The sequence below is a fragment of the Panthera tigris genome, chromosome B1, assembly GCF_018350195.1.
Source record: "Panthera tigris isolate Pti1 chromosome B1, P.tigris_Pti1_mat1.1, whole genome shotgun sequence".
Classification (NCBI taxonomy): Eukaryota; Metazoa; Chordata; class Mammalia; order Carnivora; family Felidae; genus Panthera; species Panthera tigris.
This window is the reverse complement of record NC_056663.1, coordinates 45,555,413-45,569,800: the sequence shown is the minus strand read 5'-3', so window position 1 is coordinate 45,569,800 and position 14,388 is coordinate 45,555,413. Positions and strand designations below refer to the sequence as shown.

Sequence of the window (14,388 nt, the reverse complement as noted above, 5' to 3'; positions counted from 1 at the left end):
ATTCCTTAGGATTTTACATATAAATGTAAGATTGTGTCATATGCAGATAGAGTTACTTTTACTTCTGTTTCTCTTATCTAGATGTCTTTCCTTTCTTCCTTCTTTTTCTTTTTCTTTTCTTTCCTTTTCTTTCTTTCTTTCTTTTCTTTCTTTCTCTTTCTTTCTTTCTTTCTTTCTTTCTTTCTCCCTTTCTTCCTTCCTTTCTTTCTCCCTTTCTTCCTTCCTTTCTTTCTCTCTTTCTCTCTTTCTCTCTTTCTCTCTTTCTTTCTTTCTCTCTTTCTTTCTTTCCCTGATTGCCCTACCTAGAACCTCCAGTACAATGTTGAAAAGAAACAGTGGGGTTTGTTGGGGCACCTGGGTAGCTCAGTCGGTTGAGAATCTGGCTTCGGCTCAGGTCATGATCTCACAGTTTGTGAGTGTGAGCCCTGCTGTGCTGACAGCTCAGAGCCTGAAGCCTCCTTCTGATTCTGTGTCTCCCTCTCTCTCTGCCCTCCCCCTCTCGCATTCTGTCTCTTTCTCTCAAAAATAAATAAATGTTTAAAAAATTAAAAAAAAAAAAAAGAAACGGTGGGAGTTGGCAACTTTTGTCTTGTGCCAATCATACTGTTGTTGTTTTCTTTTTTCCTGGCATTCAAGATTCTTTCTTTGTCTTTGGTCTTCAAAGTTTGATTATAATGTAGCTATTATCCTACTTGGAGTATGATGAGATTTTTAGACATATAGTTTAAGGTTTTCATTTAATTTGGGAAGTGTTTGGTCATTATTCATTCAAATATTCTCTTTGCCCCTTTCTCTCCACTCTTTCTGAGGTTCTCATGTGTAAGTTGTTTTCTAGTTTTCTGAATCTCTGTTCATATTTCTTCATTTCCCCCCTATTCTTTATATTAAATAGTCTCCATTGACCTATATTCAAGTTTGTTGATTTATTTGTACCAGTTCAAATCTCTTGTTGAGCCCCTCTAGTATAAATATTTCCCTCCCCCCAAAAACAAATAATCCAATTAAAAATGGGCAGAAGACACGAACAGACATTTCTCCAAAGAAGACATATAGATGTCTAACAGACACACAAAAGGATGCTATACATTACTCATCATCATCAGGGAGATGCAAATCAAAACCATAATGAGATACTACTTCATACCTGTGAGATTGGTGAAAATCAAAAACACGAGGAACAACAAATGTTGGTGAAGATATGGGAAAAAAAGGAACCTTCATGCACTGGTGGTGGAAATGCAAACTGGTATAGCCACTGTGGAAAACAGTATGGAGTTTCCTCAAAAATGAAAAATAGAACTACCATTTGATCCAGTAATTACACAATGGGGTATTTACCCAAAAACTATGAAAACACTAATTAAAGGGGAAATATGCACCCCTATGTTTATTGCAGAATTATTTATAATAGCTAAACTATGGAAGCAGCTCAAGTGTCTATCAATGGATGAGTAGATGAAGAAGATATGGTATATACACAATGGAATGTTACTCAGCCATAAAAAAGAATGAAATCTTTCCATTTGCAAGGACATAGATAGATCTGAAAGGTGTAACACTAAGTGAAATAATCAGAGAAAGACAAGTACCATACAATTTCATTCATATGTGGAACTTAACAAACAAAACAAACGAAAAAGGGAAAAAAAGAGATAAACCAAAAAACAAACTTAACTATAGAGAACCAACTAGTGGTTACCAGAGGGGAAGTAGGTGCGGGAATGGGTTAAATAGGTGATGGGGATTGAGAGTACACTTACCATGATGAGCACTGAGTAACATATAGAATTGTTGAATCACTATGTTGTATACCTAAAACTACTATAACACTGTATGCTAACTATACTGGAATTAAAATTAAAAAAAAAACTTAAAAATATATTTTCAGTTATTATACTTTTCAACTCCAGAATTTCCATTTGGTTCTTATTTTCTATCTCTTTATTGGTATTCTGTATTTGGTGAACATTGTTCTCATAATTTTCTTTAGTTCTTTAGACATGGTTTCCTCATTTTTTAAATTGTATTTATGATAGCTGTTTTAAAATCCTTGCGTAGTAAGTCCTGGGTCTGGGCTTCCGCAGGGACAGTTTCTATTGACTGCTTTTTTGCTACTTTTTTTGCTATGTATGGGCCATACGTCATTGATATTGGTGTCTCATAATATCTTGTTAAAAGCCACATGTTCTTAATAATAGAAAGCAGCAACTCTAGAAATTATTTCCCCCCTCACCCTAGAGTTTGCTGTTGTTCATGTTCCTGTTGTTTGTCACAAAACTTTTCTGAAATAATTTTTTAAAGTCTGTATTCTCTATGGTATGTTGACACTGAAGACTTTACACACTCACTTTCTGGTTAGCTAATGATTGCACTGAGATTCCCTTAAATGCCTCGAACCAATAAATCTCTCCACCTTTGCCAAGGGGCTCTGTGTGCAGTTGGGGAGTGCCTTCAACACCCTAGCAGTTTACATCTCTGTGTAGACTCTCCAGGGCAGCCACAAATAAGAGATCAGGGATGTCTCAAGTCTCTTGGGCATCATGTGCACAGTCCTGTACATGCATGTGCTTCCTTTTAGATTCCTAGAATGAATAAATCAAAGCTTGTCGAGCTCCCATGGACTCCCCCTTCTCCACTTTTGCCATTTAAGGAATTTTTGGCTCTCCTTTTGTTTGTTACACTGTTATCTCTTCCTCAATATCTGCAATTTAAAGCAACTGCTACTCCCCAGTTTTGGAAAATTCTTCAGGAGTACTAGCTATTCCCACTGAGGAAAATCTGAATCAGGTCATATGAAGGCAGACCTTTATTTGTGGGTGGGTATCTCCAGGAAGCTTCCATAAAACTCAATGACATTTTATATGGGACTTTTGGGGAACCCAAGATCTGTCCTTCCCCCTCCAGTGGCTGCTAGACTGCTGATTTTGTGGATACTGAGATTGTGAGGCTGTTGGATTCTAAAGCTACGTCAGAGCTGGGAAGAGGGTAATGAGATTAAGGCAAGTTAAATGCACAAATTCACTGGGTTTTTTGTTTGTTTTGTTTGTGTTTTGTTTTGTTTTTTTGTTTGTTTGTTTTTTACCAAGACTCTGCCATTTTCCTTTAACTAAACACTCCTTAATTACTTGAAGCCTCTGGTTAATTTTCAGAATTCTGAAAAAAGTTGACTTTGGAAGTTTCTGTCCATATCTCTTGCTTTTATGAAAGAATAGATTTTTGGAGGTCCTTACAGCCATTCTAGAAGTACTTCACCATGGCTACTTTTTCTAGTTTTTCATCTTCATATTAAAATTGCCATGATCCTTTAAACTGATATAAACCATCTCTTTGCAGAAACTACTCTCTTCAACAATAATTTATCATTTCTAATCTACAAATTAAAAAACCCAAACATTTTAGAATTATAGATAAGCATGCACAAATTTAACATTAACAAACGCCATAGGGACTTTGTGATATCCTTGATCTGTGCAAAAGTTATTTTTAAATGATGCCAGGATGTGTTCTAGCTCAGGGGTCAGAAAATTATGGCCTGAGGGCCAAATCCAGCCCATCACTTATTTTAGTATGGCTTGAAATGGCAGGACAGTGTGTTTAATTTGCAGTGACAGTATAGCTGTGCTAAAAGAATGCAATATATGTTGATATTATCAGATTAGGTACTTATTACAGTATTCCTTATTACAGCAAAGCACTGGTTTAAAAAATTAGAAAATTTAAAAAGACTGTTTAATCACAGTAAATTTGCACCCAAAGTTTGTTTATGAGTAGCTTATTTGGTAACCAAGCAAGAGAAGTCATTTATTGATGGTAAGTCAATTAAATTGTTTTTGCAACAGCCAGCAAGGGTGTCCAGAGAAAATATAATGGTGTAATACTATTAGCCCTTCAGCAGAAACAGTTGCTTGAAGAGTTGACATTGGGAGCAATAACAATAGTTAATTAAAAAATAAGCCAAAAGATTTTGAGTGGTTTCCTTTGGCTCTTTGTGAGTCAACAAATGTTACTGATACTGTCCAGTTGTTCGTTATTAAGGGAGCCAATGCTGAATTTGAAGTAACTGAAAAATTAGCCTCTGTGAATAGTCTGCATGGCACAACTACCTGTGAAAATATCTTCAAAAAAGTTGAGAAAACACTAAGCCAGTACAATCTGAAGTGGAACCCACTAAGATGTATTACAACTGATAATGGTAAAAAATACGTGTAGAACAGAAAAAGAAAATCCTACTTAGAAAAATTTACAAAGCTTGTGAGTGCAAGGTGTGTAAACACTGTGGTTATTCATTATAATACCCATAGCAGGTGTTTTATGGGAAATACATGAATTTATCATATTTGTTTGGCCAAGAGTGTCAATGGTGAATTTCATTTGCTCTCATGGACACTATTATTAGTGCTGTGAATTTTTCTCAGAAATATAAACTCAGTATTTGATTTGCCCTACCACAAAGCAGTTCAAGAGCTTAGCATTGAAAAGATTTAATGTGATTTTTTGAGCTGTGGGTCAAAACAAATTTTTCTGGAGAACTGCCTTCAAGCACTATCATAGAACATTAAGTGGCTTCAAGACTTAGCATTCACTGTAGATTTTATAATGTTTCTTAATGAAACCAGCATCAAATTAAAAGACAAAACAAAGCTTATATGCAAAACTTATTCTGTCTAAAGTCTTTACAATTATCATTCTTTGAATCACAAATAATCCCATACTTCTTTCTATACTTTCCATCATGTCAGAAGTTACAAGAAGTGAGATCATTATCTCCACACACATTTGGAGTGGGCATATTTTCTGATCTCAGTTCCAGGAATGTTTTTTTGGTTTTGGTTTTGGTTTTGTGTTTTGTGTTGTTTGTTTGTTGTTGTTGTTGTTGTTGTTGTTTTACCTTGATGCAAGTGCAAAGGAAATTTCTACGTTTTTAAGTTTATTTAACTATGCAGTTGAGGCATCGCCACCTAAACTTCCATTGTAAGTGATTGATCTGCCATATAATGACCTGCCAAAAGACAAATATTGAAAGAAGAGTTTAATATAATTCTGTAAATGCCTTCTAAGTGATGCATATGCTCAATTAGAATCATATGCTCATGGGGTACGATCAGTATTTGGTAGTACCTATCTGTGTAAACAGACATTTTCAAAGATTATATATGTTAAACCTTATTAGGGTCAGCATTAACATAAGAACATTTGCAATTAATTTTGATGACAGAGAACACTATGAATGCCAATTAAGGAAGATCCCTTTAAAAATTCCTTTGTTTTGATTAGTAGATCCGTAATACAAAACTGTATTTAGTAGTAGTAGTAGTAGTAGCAATAGTAGTAGTATATTTTGAATACTATCAATGAGAGATTGTGAAAATTTAATTTCTCTCTTATATAGCTACCTGCAAAATACCACTTTTGCTTCTTGGCCTGCGATATTTCACATACTATCTCCCCAGCCACTTCACAGAAAAAAATTTGTCAATCCTTTTCTAGATAGATAGTTGACCAGTATTTTATTAGATGTCTGGAAATAATAGGTAAAGATTAATTTTAGGATAATTTCACAAAGGCAATAATTCTCATCCCAAACTTTTACTAAAAGTTTTGAAGTTAAAAGGGTATTGAAGAGCTTGGAAAAGTAGAGAGGCAAATAAGGAGTACCCACATAAAGAGCAATTTGACTCTACAATTATATAATCTCAATTTTCCACTGAAACAAACAAAATAATATGATGATGATGAAAATTTAAAAGATTATTTTGTTTCAGTAGAGTCAAATTGCTCTTTATGTGGGTACTCCTTATTTGCCTCTCTACTTTTCCAAGCTCTTCAATACCCTTTTAACTTCAAAACTTTTAGTAAAAGTTTGGGATGAGAATTATTGCCTTTGTGAAATTATCCTAAAATTAATCTTTACCTATTATTTCCAGACATCTAATTGAGGAGAGCACCTTTTAGGATAAGCACTGGGTGTTGTATGGAAACCAATTTGACAATAAACTTCATATATTGAAAATAATAATAATAATGATGATGATGATAATTTAAAAGATTAAAGAATCAAAGAGTAGAATAAAATAACCATTAAGACACCCGAAACCTGGTGTGGTTACTGTTAGACTTTTCCCAGCATCCTGAGTGAGAGAGAATAGGCTCCTTTCACATGCTCTAATGATTGAGATGGGGAGAAGATTTCACAGAGCATATAATTTCTTTTTTCTTTCACAGAGTGATGAGAGCTCAGATATAACTTGGAACCTATTTCCATGGAGATTTTGAGGTGGAGGAGAAAGAGATGATAGGAAGGCAGTTGCATTCTTTCAAAATAGTCAAGAAACTACTCATCAGGAAGGCAGATATCATTTACATTTATATTAACTGTCTATGTAATTGTATACAGATGCCAATTTATTCTAATGTATAAAAGCCAGAGTTTCTTAGCTGAAGCCTTTGACAGTGCACTATTTGGGGTCTTCCACTTGGTCTGCATGGGCAGCAAAGAGGGATAGGCATGCACTTCTGCCTGTTGGGTGACTAGTGTTGGACCATCGGGTGTTCTTGTCCCTAGTGTGAGATAGGGCAAGAAAGATACAAGGCAAAACTCACTTACCAACATGCACAGGTTCCATGGCACGGGGGACATTTAGGTGAGACATACAAAGGAATTTTATTGCCAAAATGTGTATATATGTGCGTATGTTTGGTGGTGATTTTTAAATTACAGCAAAGTTTCCAGAAAGTTTATAGGATCATTCTCTCTTCTCCTCTCCCCTCCTCTCCTCTCCTGTCTTCTCGTCTCTTCTCTTCTCTTCTCTTCTCTTCTCTTCTCTCTCTCTCCCCCTCCCCCCTTCCTCCCTCCCTCCTTCTCTCCCTCCTCTAAAAGGCTGGAACTAAGTAAAGAATATTGCAAAGTTCCTTCTGGAGCTTAAGCAGTAGAGGTAAGAGGTGGAGCATCCAGATGGTTTCTGGATGCAACAGGCCTTGGCTTCAGGAAATCCAGATGTGAATGTTACCTTTATAGTCACATATAAGAAAAGTTAAGGACTTGATGTGCTGCAGAAACTTAATTTCAAATTAGAGGTGAACAGAACAAGAGGAACATTCTACTTCTTTCCTCCTTCGTTCTCATTCATCTTTAACTTAAAGAGCTAAAACATGGGGAACCTCTAAGGAGAGTGCTTGTGACCCTCCTGCCTTGTTAAGGCCATATCACTCTGCAGATCCCCTTCTATGTCCCCCATGTGAGGGAATAAAAAAACCTGACTCTACCTTTCATCCCTAATAACAGCCCCGCTTTAATCACTTCTTCTTGTTAAAGAACACTAACCACAGCCCCACAGCCTTTTCCCTCTCCCACCCCCCAGAGGCTCCTACTTCTAACTTTTCACCTTTAATCAAGGCACACCACTTAAAAAAAATAGCCTTCATGTAGTCCATTGAGCAGAAGGAGGGCCCCATGTCATGAGTGATCCCAAGTGGCCTCCACCGCCATTATCTCCATTGCTTCTTGACAGGTCACTGGTGCTAAGTAAAATGTTACAACACTCAGGATGCCTTTATTCAACAGCCTTCCCTCCAGTGATGGCTTCCAGATGGGAGGAAATTTTAAAAGCCTGTGACCCTCAACACATCATTAGGTCCTTTCAGTGTTTCCAAAAACCTGTAGTCCCCAGCACACTAATAATCTCTCCTTGTTGACATTCAGCAACAAGAATGTCAGAGAAACTAAGGAATGTAGATAAGGAGACTTCACAAATAACTTCCTATTTAAAAAAGAAAATCCAGTAGCATTCATGTAACCTGCAATTATTTTTGTTTCCTCTGCACAACTTGTATCTTTCAATGTGATAGCCCTCCCTCACCTCACACACACACACACACACACCAGTAATATTTTGATGGATGCTATTTTTTCCTGTCCTAATTTCTTCAGTGGCGGGGGGAGGCTGTTATTATTATTGATAATTGCCCAGACCAAGCTTCTCACCCAATGCATGAGGAAATAATTTTTGTCATGCTAATCTCTGACCCAGGCTCAATCCCATAAAACCTCAGAAACTATAAATACAATGAAAAATTTGCTAGTTTGCAGATATTTCAAATTCCTACTTCCTACCTCCATATCCCACCAAAAAGGCAAAAGTCTTTTGCCTGAAATTCTCATTTGCTTCAATAATGTGTGTCAGGATCAAAAGTATCAGTAACTGACTTGATCTTTCCGTTGCTAGTCCACAGAGCAGAGAAGATTGTATCCCAAACTCTGGAAAATAGTTTTCATTTAGGTCAACCTCTGTGTTTAGAATGTCACTTGATATTTAGAAGGTGTTAGGGGGGGTAGAAAAGAGCACCCTAAAAGTATAGCCTCATGCTGAAAAGATGGGCTGTGGAGACTGTTCTCCTGAGATGTGAGGTTTGCTCTGAGCCCCAGGCTCCTCTACCCGCAGCACAAACTCCAGCCTTTATTAAAGGTACCTACTGCTTTGGGTCATGCCTCATTTGTGCTCAAATTGTAGGAAATCCCAAATGCAATATCCATAAAATATAAAGGGATTTAAATGAGGGTCTGTCTGGGGAGTGGGTGAGGAAGAGGGAAACTGTCTTTTTTTATCTTTCTCCTTGATCATCTGTCTGGTAACAATTTAAATTCTGAGGTGCCTACATGTATATTTTCACAGAAAATGCCCTGCAGAAAGCTGTCAGTTTATACCCATCAGAAATAAAGCAAAGCTTAACAGAGAGATGCTCAAGTGAAAGCTCAGATGTGGGTTTATCTACTAGAAGCACCATCTTATTATTGTCTTCACCTGGTCTGGGACCACTCTGACTTGTGTCTAATTTCTAAGCAAGATGGTGGGAAAAAACCGGCTTTGTGGAGATTTTAAATTGTAAACATTGAAATCAGAGGCCATAGATTTGATAGACTCCATCTGTAAAGCAGCATTTAAAGGCAAACTGAACACTCTATTCACAGCTGATTTGGTTTACATTAGAACACAGTCTACAGGTTATGTAGACTGAAATAAGATTACACTGAATACAATGATGCCCTGAATTTTATCATGTCTCCTTTTTAAAATGCCATTCACAGATTTTTTTAAAACAAATCATACCTACAATCTTTACTATTAAAGTTTATAATACCACCATGATTTCTTATGCAAAGAATCAAGAGACAGGAACCAGAGGCAGGAATTTGGAAGATAGAATTCACTGGAACCTACTTGTCTTAAAACATATGGGGCTCTGACCACCCAACTGTCTTTCCTTCCACTGAACATCAACCAAATCCGCCTACAAGCAAAGAGGCAGGTTTTCTGGGCATAGTGTTTCAAGTGTTTTATTCTCCCTTCCCTTTTCCTCCCTCCCTGGGAGCTTTTTCCCATTCTGGTAGTGGAGGGTCCAGTTTTAGTGCTGAAAGTCTCCTGTACTGGGAACCTCCAGTTCTGAACACACAGCAGCAGCCACTCCCGTCCTTTCCTAGGGTTTTCCACAAGGCAGAAGAGGGCATGATGATTTAGAGATAACCACCAGCCTGCTGCCAACATATGGATTATCCCCTGAGATTTCATGGCAGGTTTTCTTGCATTCTGCCTTGTGGTAACAGAGTCTCAGCAAGGATATCTGGTCAAGCTGGTCATTAAGGTGCAGAACCAGGTGCACACTTTGCCTTTCTCATGAAAAAGGAAGTGATCACCGAGGCCTTTCTAACAAGGACAGGGCTTGTGCTCTCCTCCTTCCTGAGATTCTTACCTGGTTTCTTGGTCCCAAAAGTGTCTGAGAACTCACGGGAACCCTCTCCATTTGCTCATCTATAGGTTCCTAGGGGAATGGACTGTAAAAAAATAACCCATGTTTTTAAACCTTAAGTTTCCCTCAAGGTAAAAAACAATGCCTTATTATGAATAAGTGGCAACAAGGTGAAACCCAGAAAAATGAAATCATAACATGGCCATAAAGGGTCATATTTGAAAATTTGACTATACACCTGTGTAGTATGTGTAAATGTGTGCAAGACAGAGAGAGAAAGAGACAGGCACAGGATAGAGTGGGAAGCACTGGTTATATAACTTGGCCCTCACATTCCCAAATTTTAGGTGATTGTCCTTTTCCTAGAACATGAAAGGTGGTAGTCAGAATTGACAAGCAATTAGTATTTTCAGATTAAGTGTAAACTGAATCACCTTGTCACTATACACGAAGTCATCAGAGAGAAGACAGCTGTAGCCTTCAAGATACAAAGTCCTTAGTAGTACCAAAGGGATCCTGGGACAGAAGATATTCCCTCCATTTTTGGTGGGAACCTGATCACTACCTTCAAGGTACAGTTTCAGTAGAGTTTTCCAAAGACTGAACCAAGAAGGGTGCTGAAACTCTTGGGCACACTGACACATTCCTCCCCACTCCTTCCCAACGCTCAGCCAAGGAGCTTGTCCTTTCTATGCTAAGCCTTTAAAACTTGTTACTTTAATTTAACTCAAGTCTTGAGCAAAAAATACATTGTTCTGCAACCAGGCCAGAAAACTCTCCTAAGAATTTACAAGCCACCTATGGAGTTTTAAAAGGGCTTCAGATAGAATGGTTACATGCCAGGGTTTCCTAACACATCCAAAAATGTGGCCTGCAAAAGAGTGAGAGAGAAAAAAGAAATGTTGGTGCCTTTTAAACTTTATAATAGATACCAATGAACAGTGGAGGATATCATCCACTAGTAGATCATCTTCAAGAACAATCTAAGTCAAGTCTGTAACTTTGAGGAAATAATGACAGCAGACTTAGAGTCTTGGAAACTGTATTTCCTGACCTGACACTGACGCCTACCCCACCTTAACAGAGGATTTCCTACATGGCTTGATCTCTCTCTTCCATCAGATGTCACCATTGGAAACTGAAGGCACATGGTCCTTCGCTTCTATTTTCCTTTAAGTGATAGGATTCATGTAGGATAAGTTGCTATGCACATGGAAGAATAAAAATACTCTTCGGAATGGTTCCAGGGAGCAGAGAGGAAAGAGCCTGCCTTCCTTAGCTGGGACGTGTTCACGCTTGTACTCAAAAGATAATTGGCTTCGTGCATATGAAAGCAGCTCCGAGGAAGGCAGTCATCAGCAAGGAAAGCTAGAGCCTTCATCCCCATGCTCTCTGGACATCCACCAGTGGACTGGCTACAAAAGCTGTTCTCACCCAATACACTAGACCTGTCAGCCTCTGAATATGGAAATCAGAGACCTGACTCTGAGAGGAATTCAGAATTTGATGCTTCCTGGATGCTCCCAGGTAGAAGTGTCCTACTTTGCTTGCACAAAGAGAAGCCCATCTTGTGACCAGTGAACTACCCTGCCTTCATCCTAAACATGTCCGCTGAGGGCCCTCTCAGGGAACTCCTACCATATTTCTTGCCAGTTTCTCCTATACAGAAAGGTCCTTCACCCTGGAAACTTCTACCTCTGGTTAGGGTGTGGCTTTTCCTTTTTGCCCTGAATGACCAGGATGGTGTTCTGTGGCACCTCTTGCCTCCAATAGCATCAACCTTTATGTTCTAATCTTCATTTCCTAGTTATAAGACTGCTAGTGCTGCACATTCCCATAGGTGATTTATTATTCTCTTTAGGAAGGTATATTTCTGCAAGGATCATGTCATTTGCAAGGCATACGACAGAAGGGAGCTTTAGTTAAGAGATGGTGAAATAAGTTGCATCAGGTTTTGCTTGGCAAGGACACCAGATGGATGCCTTTATGATGAAGTGGGGCTCCTCCAGCCTTTTCTTTTATGCAGGTCTCCAACAGGTGTTTCCTCTAAGGCATATCTGTTTTCCATAACATCAGAATGAAGAAAGATGTTGTCTGTGACAGCTTGTGTACATAGATCATGCTTTTATTATGATAGAAAAGTGTACAGCGATTGATTTGGTATCCCGAGTCAAGCTAAAATGTGCTGGGGAGAAGATTATTCTCCTTTTGCCTAAAAGACCAGGAGTCCTCGTTATGGCGATGGAGGAAGGGGCAGGAAGAGGGAGAAGGAGGGGAAAAGTGAAAAGGCTGAAGAAAGTGACCAGAAGGAAAACAGTAGCAGTTTTTGCACACTTGAATGAAGAGAGCGGAGAGCAGGAAGCCACCTCCCTGAAGGTAACCTGGGTATATTATATCAGTATCTGAGGGATGGTGTCTAGGAATCTATCTACACGTGGAGAGAAAAGTAGGTTGTATGAATGAGTACCATAGCCAGTTCTCCAGATCCTGATAAAAATCAAAAACAGACTCATCTTAGGTATGTCCCCAGGTGAGTTTCTTTAACAAGCCTGGCATAAAGCCATCACCACGGTTCTATCTAGTACCATTAAGAGAGCCTGTATGGCTCTTAGAATTAGGAGTTAGAGCTCACGAGTTATGGAATTTGTACACAAATTCTAAGAGCCGTATTTAAACCACCAAAAGCCATGTTAATTTGAAAGAACAAGATAACCCATTTTGGTTAAACTGACCTTGAGGCTTGCGTTGCAACATTCTCTGGCTAGGTAAATGACTAGAATCCACCAGGTTTATAGGGAGTCTTAAATGGTGACGAAGATAAAGGATTGCACCTCAGTCTTGGCCAATCTCACTGGCAATAAGCTCTTAATTTCCAAACCCTTCTCCCATGGCAGCTTCTCTGTCTGGGTCTTCTGACACTTCTAAGCTGACAATCTTAAGTTTAAGTAAGTTCCTTTGTCTGAAAAATTATGACTTAAGATAGCAATTTAGAAACTGACTTGGTTAAAGACATCAAAATTGCTTGATAATTATCTTACAGTCTGAGCCTTTGGGCCAGGTGTTGAATAACAAGCTGTATTAATTCACAGAAAGAAAAAAAAACCTTCACTTGCAGCACAGAGTGCAATATGTTGTATTTCTCCCAGGATGTTTGATAAAATCTCACAGGAGAGTACTCTCATAATGTACTCATTACTGGGGCCGAACCTATCATGTGACATTGTACAGTATGTCCCAAAAGGTGTTTCAAGAGATAGTGACAGGAATTTTTAAATTGGTAAATGAATATATCAAATAAGTAAATGGTAAACGTGTGTGTGGTCTAACAAGTGTGTGAAACACTGGATTATATAAACTTTCAAGGATTTCTTTTTTGCGAGACTTTTCTGAACCTTTCATACGCTAAGGCACAGTGTGAATCTCAAAGAGAGGGCATCTTTCTCAAAGGTTATTTGACTGCAGAAAGCATTTCCTCAGGACTTCTCCAGTTACTACAATTCCGTGCAACATGTCTTTTAGAAAAGGCATTTCTGTCAGAAGAAGATGCATTTATGCTATGGTAACAACCACGAAATCTTAGTGGCTTAGCACCACAAAGGTGTATTTCTTTTTCCCGTGACACGTCCAACACAGGTCAGTGAGGCTAGGGCCCTCTGCTCCACTTGGGTGTTCATATTGTCAGGCTGGCTGGTCATCACTTAAGCAGGTTACGAGAGAGCCTGAAGAATCACACAGGAGTGTGTCACTACCTGAGCCATCACTTCTCACATTTCATTGGTCAGAACTGGTCATGTGACTCCACAGCTGCCCATATACTAAGGAAGGAAAGGGAAATTGGGTATTCTGAGCACCAGTAATGTCAACCTTAGCAGTATATTGAAACACCAGCTTTACTGTTTGTTAGCACTTTGACTTTTATCCATAAAACAAGGAGTGGTCTTTAAAGTGTCTGGCAGAGACTACAATGATCATTAAGTATTTCAGTTACTCCCTATGCTCTGTTAAAGCTAGCAGGAGCCATCTGACTAGGTTTGGCCACTGGAATGTAAGCAAAAATGATGGCGTGTCACTTTGGGCCAATGAAATTAAAAGCCTGGTCTTGGGGTGCCTGCGTAGGTCAGTGGGTTAAGCGTCCAACTTTGGCTCAGGTGAGCCATCTCATGGCTTGTGAGTTCAAGCCCTGAATCGGGCTCTGTGCTGACAGCCCAGAGCCTGAAGCCTGCTTCAGATTCTGTGTCTGCCTCTCTCTCTCTGCCCCTCCCTGGCACATGCCCTGTCTCTCTCTCCTTCCAAAATAAATAAAACGTTAAAAAAATTTTTTAAAGCCCAGTCTTGATTCTCCAGTTCTTTTCCCTTGCCTTAACGACTGAGAAGGATGTGAGTTCCAGGTGTGTGAACCTAAGATGGTATAGCCTCTGTGCCCTTAAAGGTTGGGATGGCTGCATGGACTACAGGCACCTGCTTGCCTGAGGAAAATACATGGTGTGAGTGAGAACCCGGGTTATGTTCAGCCCCTGGAATTTTGAGGTTATTTCTGCAGACTAAGCCTTGATTCTCCTGACTCAGATAGTCTCTTTCAACTCCGAACTTTCTGTGCTTCCAGAAGGGTTTCCTCTCTTCTCTACTGAGCAAATATTCATTCCTTTG

The 14,388-nt window shown here is 38.9% G+C and overlaps 1 protein-coding gene across 7 annotated transcripts in view; it reads left to right on the top strand.

Annotated features, from left to right (window-relative positions):
- The window catches only part of KCNU1 (potassium calcium-activated channel subfamily U member 1), a 154,631-nt gene that overhangs the window by 112,812 nt on the left and 27,431 nt on the right, over nt 1-14,388 (top strand). The window lies entirely within an intron of this gene.